Source organism: Sceloporus undulatus, chromosome 2 (genome assembly GCF_019175285.1).
Source record: "Sceloporus undulatus isolate JIND9_A2432 ecotype Alabama chromosome 2, SceUnd_v1.1, whole genome shotgun sequence".
NCBI classification, from domain to species: Eukaryota; Metazoa; Chordata; class Lepidosauria; order Squamata; family Phrynosomatidae; genus Sceloporus; species Sceloporus undulatus.
Window position 1 is genome coordinate 2868314 of NC_056523.1, and position 9690 is coordinate 2878003.

A 9690-nucleotide genomic window follows, 5' to 3' on the forward strand; every position below is an offset into this window, starting at 1 on the left:
TTTTTATCCGCAAGAGTTGTTAAAATCGTCACAGCAGGCTTGTAGATGATACGCAAATATGAGCCTCAGGGAGGGAGGGAGCTGGGTTAGCTCCTCGCACAACCCTGAACGCTCAGCTGGACGCGCGCTCTCTGCGGACGCAATACGTGGCACATTGTAGAACGGAATTCCTTTGGCTGCCTCTATTGCCACTTACTCCCATAGGCTTTCAAATGGAAGCGAAGAGGTGTCCTGTCAGATAGCGCTGATGTGCTTCGCCAGTTTATGCTCTAGTCGTTGCACAACACCGCTTCCTTATCCTGAGATCTTCCGTATAACCAGGATATTTATTGGAAGCAGGGGGCCGGTAAGGACGCGTGGGGTGCGACACTGTGGGTATAGCCCTGGAGAGATTGAGTATAGCCCAGATGTTGACCAGGGCATCAAACAGAATCGCGTCAGTGCAGTCGTATACCCCTCTAGAGCTTCTTGGAACCTTTTGGGTTTCTCATCAGGCCGTCGAGGGTGGACATTCTAATAGGTCCCGCCACCCCCGGGGGAGCTTAAGGTAGAAGCCTTGATTCGAGCCTCAACCAAGAAATGATCCGTCCATGACAAGGGAGAGATGTTTGAGATCTCTACCCACGGAGCCTCCATATACGTACTGAAAGATTCACATCAGGGTATTACCAGCGGTCATGCGTAGGCCCTGAGACTATTGGAACAGGCCCATGGGCTGTCCTGGTATGTCATGAACTCCGCGAGCAGCACCTGTTGGAACTTTCACTGGCCCTCGAAAGGGATGTTTGAGGTCTCCCAAGACAAGGTAAGCCTAGGAGACATCCCAACACGCATTTTCCTGAGACCAGCTGTGTGAGCTCGGCCCAGGGAATGCTGTTAGCTGCACGGGTGTGGCCTGTAGACACAACAGAATCCCCAGACTGTCCTCTAGCCCTCAGGGACATAGGTAAATACCTCGATGTGATCTGTTTTTCCGGACTGGGATCCTGGTTAAGGAATAGTTTGTTTTTGTTTTTTATGGACGCAAGGGCAAACAAACACCGCCCCCCCAGTCCACCTAAACCTGATCTGGGTCCCCTTTTGAAAAAAAAACTGGAGAACCCGGCTGGGAGGTGGCCTGGGGCCCAACAACTGCCTCACCCCTCGGATGCCCAAGCGCCAGGTTCAGTAATTGCCGCCAGGTGCCAGTTTTTTTGTCCTGCGAAGATCGTGTATTGATGTGGGTTTTGGTTTTTTTATGGACTGTGGCTTGATAGGAGCAAGAGACAGGGTTTGTGTGGTACGACTGGGGCTGAACCCCATGGCCTTTTTGGTTAGGAAGTGGGAAGGAGGGAGAGATAGATATTACGCATCGATCTCTCCTTCCCTTGTAGTACACGAACCGCACTTTCCTACCGCCATTACCTCCCTTGCCCCGCACAACTATACCTCGCATAGGGAGCTCCACAAGCAGCCCCCCCCCATCAGTCCGCCTGCGCCTGCGGCGCAAGCTGATGGGTGAGTGCGCCTGGCGCTGCTGCAGAGGTCTTCCCTGGCGTCCGGCCGGCCTTCAGGGAGCAGGTAGGCCGGCTTTTTTAATAAGGGCTGCCGCTCCCAACGCACAGCCCCCCCTTCAAGTCCGCCTCCGCGGCGCAGCTGATGGTGAAGCTGCGCCTGGCCAACTGGGCTGGCAGAGTCTTCCCTGGCGTCCCGGCGGCACTGCAACTCACTGATTATCACTGATCACTTTGAATCGATTTCTATAGTTCCCATACTACCCTGTGTACTATTGCCACAAACATTGCTCTCCTAATGAACAATAAGCCATAGCCCACCTCTAAGCCCCCCTCTCTCCTCTGATTGACATGTTGCTATGAATTCTTCTGACTGGCATGATTAAATGTGTTCTCTTCATTGCTTAGGAATGTGCCAAACACTGGAGAGTACTGCCACTCCTTACCAAGAGGTGGCTGGCAGATCTCCTTCCTCCAGGTCTGGGGAAGCAGGTGCTGCATTGATGGGGAGGACTTAGTAGGCGGCGGCACCATGTTAGAAAAATACATTGCCCCTCTGTTTTAAGCCCTCGTCCCCCCCCCCAGTGAAAATGAAAAATTGTTCAATTTCACGCCCATTGGCTTGAATGGTGTGTCACCCAGGGCACCACGGGCATGTGAAGTGGGCACGGATCCTATTTTGTCCCCTCGTTTCTTGCTGCCACAAATGGGCATTGGATGTGTATTTCAAGTCTGAGAATGGAGGGGTGACTGTACAACCCTTGGTCCCTCCCCACCACCAGGCCAGAGTGGGAGCTGCAGTGCTGCCAAGCACCTGAAGAGGCATGTCTCAGAGCTGCAACTCTCGTAATTCATATTCAGGCAACAAGCAGATTCCAGCCAATGCCTCTGTTATGTCTTCACAGCAGTTCAAATCCAGCGGAGGCCACCGGCACATAAGCAGGCCCACTCTCCAGGCTGTGCGGGAGAGGAGGAGGAGGGATACTGAATTGGCAGCGGCAGGGTGGGGCCAGGCACCAGGTTAGACAAATATGCTTTCTCTTTGGCCACCTCTCCACTTCCAGGCTAGAGTGGAGCTGCAGTACTGGCCAAGTGGCATGTCTCAGGGACTACAACTCCCATAATCCACATACAGACCACAAGATGCCTACGTGAAACTACGTGTGAAAGGGATCTAGGGTCCAAGTAGCCCACAAGTGAACATGAGTGAACAGTGTGATGCGGCAGCTAAAAAGGCCAACGCTATTTTAGGCTGCATCAATAGAAGTATAGTGTGTCTAGTCAAGAGAGGTAATAGTGCCACTGTATTCTGCTTTGGTCGGCCCCACCTAGAATATTGTGTCCAGTTCTGGGCGCCACAATTCAAAAAGGACATTGAGAAACTGGAGCGTGTCCAAAGGAGGCGACAAATGGTGAAGGGTCTGGAAACCATGCCCTAGAGAAACTACTTAGGGACGGGGATGTTTAGCCTGGAGAAAAGAAGGTTAAGAGGTGATATGATCGCCCTGTTTAATATTGAAAGGATGTCAATTGGAGGGAGCAAGCTTGTTTTCTGCTGCTTCAGAGAACAGGACCCGGAACAATGGATCAAGCTACAGGAAAAGAGATTCCACCTGAACATTAGGAGGAACTTCCTGACAGTTAGGGCTGTTCCACGTGGAATGCACTCCCTGGAGGGTGATAGAGTCTCCTTCCTTGGAGGTCTTTAAACAGAGACTAGATGGCCATCTGTCAGGGATGTTTGATTTGGTTTCCTGCATGGCAGAAGGGGTTGGACTGGATGGCCCTAGTGGTCTCTTCCGATCTACGATTCTATGCCAATTCAGTGTCCCTTGTTTTCTTCACAGGAGGGCAGATGAGGCCACTATCACCACGGCAGGCCTGCCTGCTGAGCTGAGGGGAGGAAGAGGAGGAAGCAGTGGGTTCAGTGGAACAGGAGGAGGTGGCAGGCCTGGTACCAGGTGAGATAGACACCTCCTAGCATACATTTTCTGTTGCTTCCCACCACACTATGTTGCAATAAGGAACAGCTAAATGAAGTTTACATGTCACCATTTTCGCTTTCACAATCCGCCAGCCACAGCAATGTTATGCATTGCTTGTTTGGGACTACACCTGTTCCAGTGGCCTCATTCATCCTTTCACTTTCATGCTCTACAGACGATGGTGTCCATAGTGGAAGCCCCAGCAGGAAGAGGACTGAAGAGGGCAGAAGTGAGTTGGAGGGAGTTGCTGCGTTCCTTGTTCGCCAGTCATACGCCTACCGGAACAAGAGGGAGGCAAGGTAATTTCCACCTACCTTTTGTAACTGTGAGACATGCCATCAGATGTGGGGTGGTTATCCCAAGTGATGGCATGGCATCAGGCATCAACAGCCTCAAGTACTTAGCTTCCTTGATGGCATGTGGTGTGTCAAAATATAAGGCAAACACACCACCTGAAAGCAAATCTTATCAGTCTTTGACAACCCTCTTTCCATCCTTGTTGCATTTCAGCTCAGCAACTGGAGAGGGGTCACTGCAGTGGAGGAGCGCATTGGCCGCTGGAATGCTTCATCCAAAACATAGAGACACTACTCAGGAATGGCTTGGTCAACTTAGGTGTATATTTGAAATATATCTGTTTTTCAACACCTGGTGCCTTCCCTTGTAAAATACACAACAACCTATGTGGGCAGGGCGACTAGTGTCATCTCAGAGAAGTCGTGGCACCTGGAGGGCTAGTGGCAAAAGAAACAGGACAAGCGTAATGCTCTGCAGCGGCACCGTTTATCTTTTGACAATCCAGTGACCAATATGAACAGAAACATGCACAAAGAGCGCAACATTAGCACGTAGAGTTAGAACAGTAGGAAAATTACTGTCTTGTAGGTTTTAATTATTTATGGCTTTTAAAGGTTTTAATGTTATTGTATTGTTATTGATACTGTATTTAGTTTTATTATATTTAGTTTTGGGATTTGTTTATCATAAGAAGATTGGTTTATTTTTATGTTATTTTGTTACATATGGTTATTTATTATGTCTTTATTTGTGTAAGCCACCTCAATCCGTTGGGAGAGGTGGGGTAAAAATATACTTTAATTATATTATTATTATTATATCTCATTTCCAATGGAGGGGAAGTATGTGCGGGAAGATGAGATGGGGTGGCTGATTGATTTTACAGCCTCCCTCTTCTGTGAACCAATGACAGGTTAAGTGAAGGTTTGCCTAGAGCAAGCGAAAGTGGGTCCTCTATTTCCATGCTGTTACAAAGGGTTTGTGTGTGGATCATTCCCCAGGTCCTGCTTGTTCTCTGGCAATTCTGAAACATCTCCTGGGGTGAGGTCCTATGCTTACATAGTTGGCCACAACCATGCTTTACCTTGTCCCTGGAGTTCCTCCATGCATTTGAAAAGATTGCAAAGCAGTGAAGTCTGCTCCTCAATGCATGTGGTAAGCCTGTCTCTAAATCTCTGCCGGCACACTCATCTCATATGGCCATGCAATGCCAAGTTGGATAGAACAGTATAAACTGGAGATAAACACTGTCCTGAGGCCACCAGGGTGCTTTGAGGAATGTACACATACAAAAATTTGGGGTACCCACTATCCTTCATAGTTGTATGCTAGCAAGTTAAAGGGACAAGATGCTTTGGCATTTCCCGTGAGGTTAAAGAGATGTGTGATAGATTAAGAAAGCAAAGCAAGCAGAATATTTGAGCAAAAGAGAAAAAACCTTTCTCATACACAGCAGAAGTATTCTGATATTGTACAAATTTACGATATCTGCATAGTCTGTCATTACAAAAAGGAGTTCTGCCTGCTTGCTTGGTGTCCCTCAAATGCCTTCCCAACATCAGATGCTGGAGACTCTCCATTGTGCCCATGTGTGAGAAATGAGATCCCTGAGGGAAGGTTAATGCATGATGAGTAAGAGCTGTAAGTATCCCCCAGATATATTCAAGCAGTGCCACTGAGGTCATTTTTGCTCAATCATATACCTCTCTCTTTTCAGCACCAAGACAATCCTTAACTGAAATTAACCAGCCCTTAGTATCAGGGGTCAGGTCATGAAACATCAATGTGAGGCCATTCTAAAATTAAGTTTGATCCCAGATATGGAACTCTTACTATTTCTATTTCCTCATTGTCTAAGTTGAATTTGCTTAAATTCACCATGGTCATGTATTTTTGTTTTCTTTGTTCAAGGGGAACCTGGGTTTAAACTGGCTTTAGCCTTTACCTGTTCTTCACTTGCTAATCTTTTTAAAAATTGTTTTAAACCAGCCTGATCCATCTATTTTGCCTCCAAGCGCCAGGTGCCTCTTGGCCTCTTCTTCTGCCTGGAAGAGAGATGGGTTAACTCAGGGGTAGGCAACCTTTTTGAGTTGGGGCCGGGTTGCTGTCCCTCAGACAACTGGGGGCCGAAGCCAAAAATAAAATAATTAAATAATTTTAAAAAAATAAATGAATAAAATAAATAAACTGGGACAAATGTGGACAAAAATTTCAGTGGAGGACACTTTTTAAAAACAATGGAGGACAAGCTAAAAATTTGCTGATTTTTAAAAAATGTTAATATAAATGCATGTTTCGGAGGTTTCTATAGACAATTGCCCCCTTGCCTGCCGCTTGCACCCCTTGCCCACCTCCTCCTGATAGGCCAAAAGCCCCAGTCCTCACCACGAGAGGCCAAAGGTTCCGGCGGCAATTGGCGGCAGGACCGGGCTGGGGCGGTCCCAAGGCCTTGCCAGGCCGCATCCAGCCCGGGGCCGCAGGTTTGCTACCCTGGGTTAACTTCAGTCTACTTTCTCAGATGCATGTTTGGAGAGGAGAAACCATTTGTGTGTGAGAATGTCAGTTCAAATGCAAAACTTGTATGTATGGAGAGGAGGTGGCAAAGTACAGCTTAAGGCATGGTTGTTGGAGAAGAAAGGCTGTTATTTAACAGCAAAGAGAGTAGATAACCATATGAAGGATCCAATAACATCCCAACAATGATACCTTTATTGGGACAAACAGAATGCACAATTACATATTGCAAGCTTTGGAAGTCGCACTGGGTTCTTCCTCAGGCAAACAGGAGGAAAAAATTGAAGATGTTAGTCATAGGCCTGCATTTTCTGTTTCTGGTCTTAGTTCAGATGGTAGAGAGGGCTATCTGCAGGTTGGCACTTACCCCTTTGGCCATGTAGTCACTGGGAGATTCTCACAGTAAAGGATATTTAATGTCCATTTGCAATTCAAAGAAAATGTTTCCTTGGAATCCAGCATGTTTCCTTCCTTTGTGGAACCACAAGCTCCTATGTAGGTAGAGGCCACTGAATTTCTCAAGAGGTCTTTATGTTTTGTATCAGGAAAACTTTAGGTTTACCTCTACTGCACCACCTAAGGTTTTCCTCATGCAAAATTCTACTTCACATTGTAATTGTGCATTTCGGTTGGTCCCATAAAGGTATCATTGTTTTGATGTTCTTGGATTTGCTATATGGCGAACATGGCTACTCCTAGAATGAGTGTTGGAATGTAGTGTGGGCAATAGAGAGGGTCTATGGTCACTTGGCCACCAGCAACTTTCCAGGAGAGAGAGAAAGACAGTAATGGCTCTTGACAAGGATGTCTGTGTGTTTATATGTATGGATCATTTATCATAAAAGGCCATCCCTGGTGCTGAAGCTCTTTCCTCATTCTGTGTCCCAGGCTGCTTCTGAGATCTGAAGTGGCTCTGCCTCTGTTTCCTTCACCACATAAAGTTTATTTTCTCTGGCTGTGAATGGGAGACCTCAAAGAGCCTCAACCAAGTCTTGCAAGCTCAGCACTTACTATTAGTATATTATATTTATTTATATCCCACCCTTTTCTCAAAAACTGAGAGTCAGGGCGGCTCACATAAAACAATACAATTAAAAGCATACAAAAATTAAAATAGAATTAAATTATTACAATATTAAAACAATTACATGTTAAAAGAATAAATACAGTTAAAAAGATTAACATGTTAAAAACAGTTTAAAACAATACAATACCCCAGCCCATGCTTTGAAAACTTTCTGTTTTAAATGCCTCTCTGAAAAGGTAGATCTTAGCCTTCTGGCAGAATGCTAACCAGGAGGGAGCCGTTCTGGCCTCCCTGAAAAGAGAGTTCCAGAGTCTAGGGACAGCTACCAAGAAGGCCCTCTCTTGTGTCCCTACCATTCATGCTTGTGATGGTGGTGGGACTGAGAGAAGGGACTCTCCCAAGGATCACAGAGCCCAGGGCCATTCATACAGGGAGATACAGTCTACCAAACAGCCTGGAACTAAGCTACTGTATATTCTCAACTAAAGGTTGAGAAATTTATGCCCCAAAATGGACTCCAAAATCAAGGAGCGACTTATGGAAGGGTCAATAGGTTACTACAGCTGATAAAGTTCGTTAAAAAAAGGGCCCACCTTCCTCTGTAGCCAAGTAAACAGTCCCCATTTGAGTCCCAGTGTTGGCAGCCTCTCCTCTCTCCACAAGTGTGTGTATGTGTGTGTATGTGAGATCCTTCAGCCCTCCCTCGCAGCTGGAGCTAACAAGCAGCTACTGAGGGAAGGGAGAAGGATGCAGAGAGAGACAGCATGCCCAGGCTTGGACCCCGTTTTGCAAACCATGGTTCTGGAAATGCTGAGGTTAAAGGCAAAGCTGGGGTCCTCCTTTTTTTCCCTGGAAGCCATGGGTCTGGAAATGCTGGGGTTAAAGGCAAGGCTGGTGTCTTCTTTTTCTTTCTTTCCTGCAACCCTTGAGTCTGGAAATGCTGATGCAAAGAGGTTTGTGTGTGTGGGTATGTATGCACCCAGACTAGTTTCCCCATGCTGATACTGTGACCCTTGAGAGAGGTTCAGAGTGGGAAGTGGTGCTTTGTTTCCCCCTTTAGATCTTTTGTAACATGCCCTCTACTTATCCACGGGTCATATCAAAATCCATGATTTTGGCCTCAAAAACTGCCCTTGACTTATACATGAGGTTGACTTATACATGAGTATACACGGTACATAGGGCTTTATAGGTCATGATCAGCACTTTAAATTGTGCCTGGAAATAAACTGGCAGCCAGTGGAGCTGTTTCAACAGGGGCATTGTGTGGTCTCTGTAACCTACTCCCGTGAACAGCCTGGGCACAGCTTTTTGGACCAGCTGAAGTTTCTGAATACTCTTCAAAGGCAGACCCAAATAGAGCACATTGCAGTAGTGCGAGTAGGATGTATCCAAGGCATGTACCACTGAGGCCAGATTCAGTGTCTCAAGGAAATGGGTGCAGCTGTTGCACAAATTTTAAATCAGCAACAGCACTCTTGGTCTGTGGAAACCTGGGCCTCCAGGGTTCAAAGCTGAGTCCAGGATTACCCCCAAACTGTGAACCTGCCTCTACAGGGGGAGTGTAACCCCATCTAACAAAGGATGGCTCCCTATTCCCTAATCTGCCTTCCAACTGAGCAGGAGCACCTCTGTCTTATCTGGATTACGTTTCAACAGACTGGTTTAGGACCAGGACAGCCTCTTTGGATTGAGGAGGAAAGAAGAAGTAGAGTTGAGTGTCATCTGCATATTGATGACACTGCACTCCCAAACTCCAAACTCCTGGCAGCTTCATGTATACGTTAAATAGCATAGGGGACAACACAGAACCCTAAGGGACCCCTCAGGCCAAGCAGGAGCCCACCAGCACCACCTTCTGGGTTTGCCCCTAAAGGAAGGAACTGTCAAACAGCACCTCCAAGCAGACCCCCTGCTTCCCTTCCTTCCCAAAGAGGGGCAACAGGAACTGGGATCCCCCCCTCTCTCTCCAGCGGGGAGACAGGCAAGGACTCCTCTCCCCCAACAAAGCCCCACTTGTGGTGTCCCTCCCTCACCTCCTCATCTCTCCTGCTCCCCTCTGGGCTTCCACCTTCCTTCTCCAGCTCCTGACCTTTCCAAACCTCTCCTGTCTCTAGGAACAGGAGTCCTCCGCTCTCTTCCCCACTTCGTAGGAATCCAGCCATATTTCCCCACTACACTCTTATAGCGCTGCTATCCCACTTTGACTGCCCTCTTGCATTCTGGGGTTTGTGGTTCAGTGAGGCCTTAAAGAATTCTAAATGCCATCCCTCAACTGCAAATCCCAGAATGCAAGACGAGGCAGCCAGGGCAGATAAAGTGGAATAGCAACACTATAAGAGTATAGTGCGGAAATGTGGTGGATCTCTGTCTC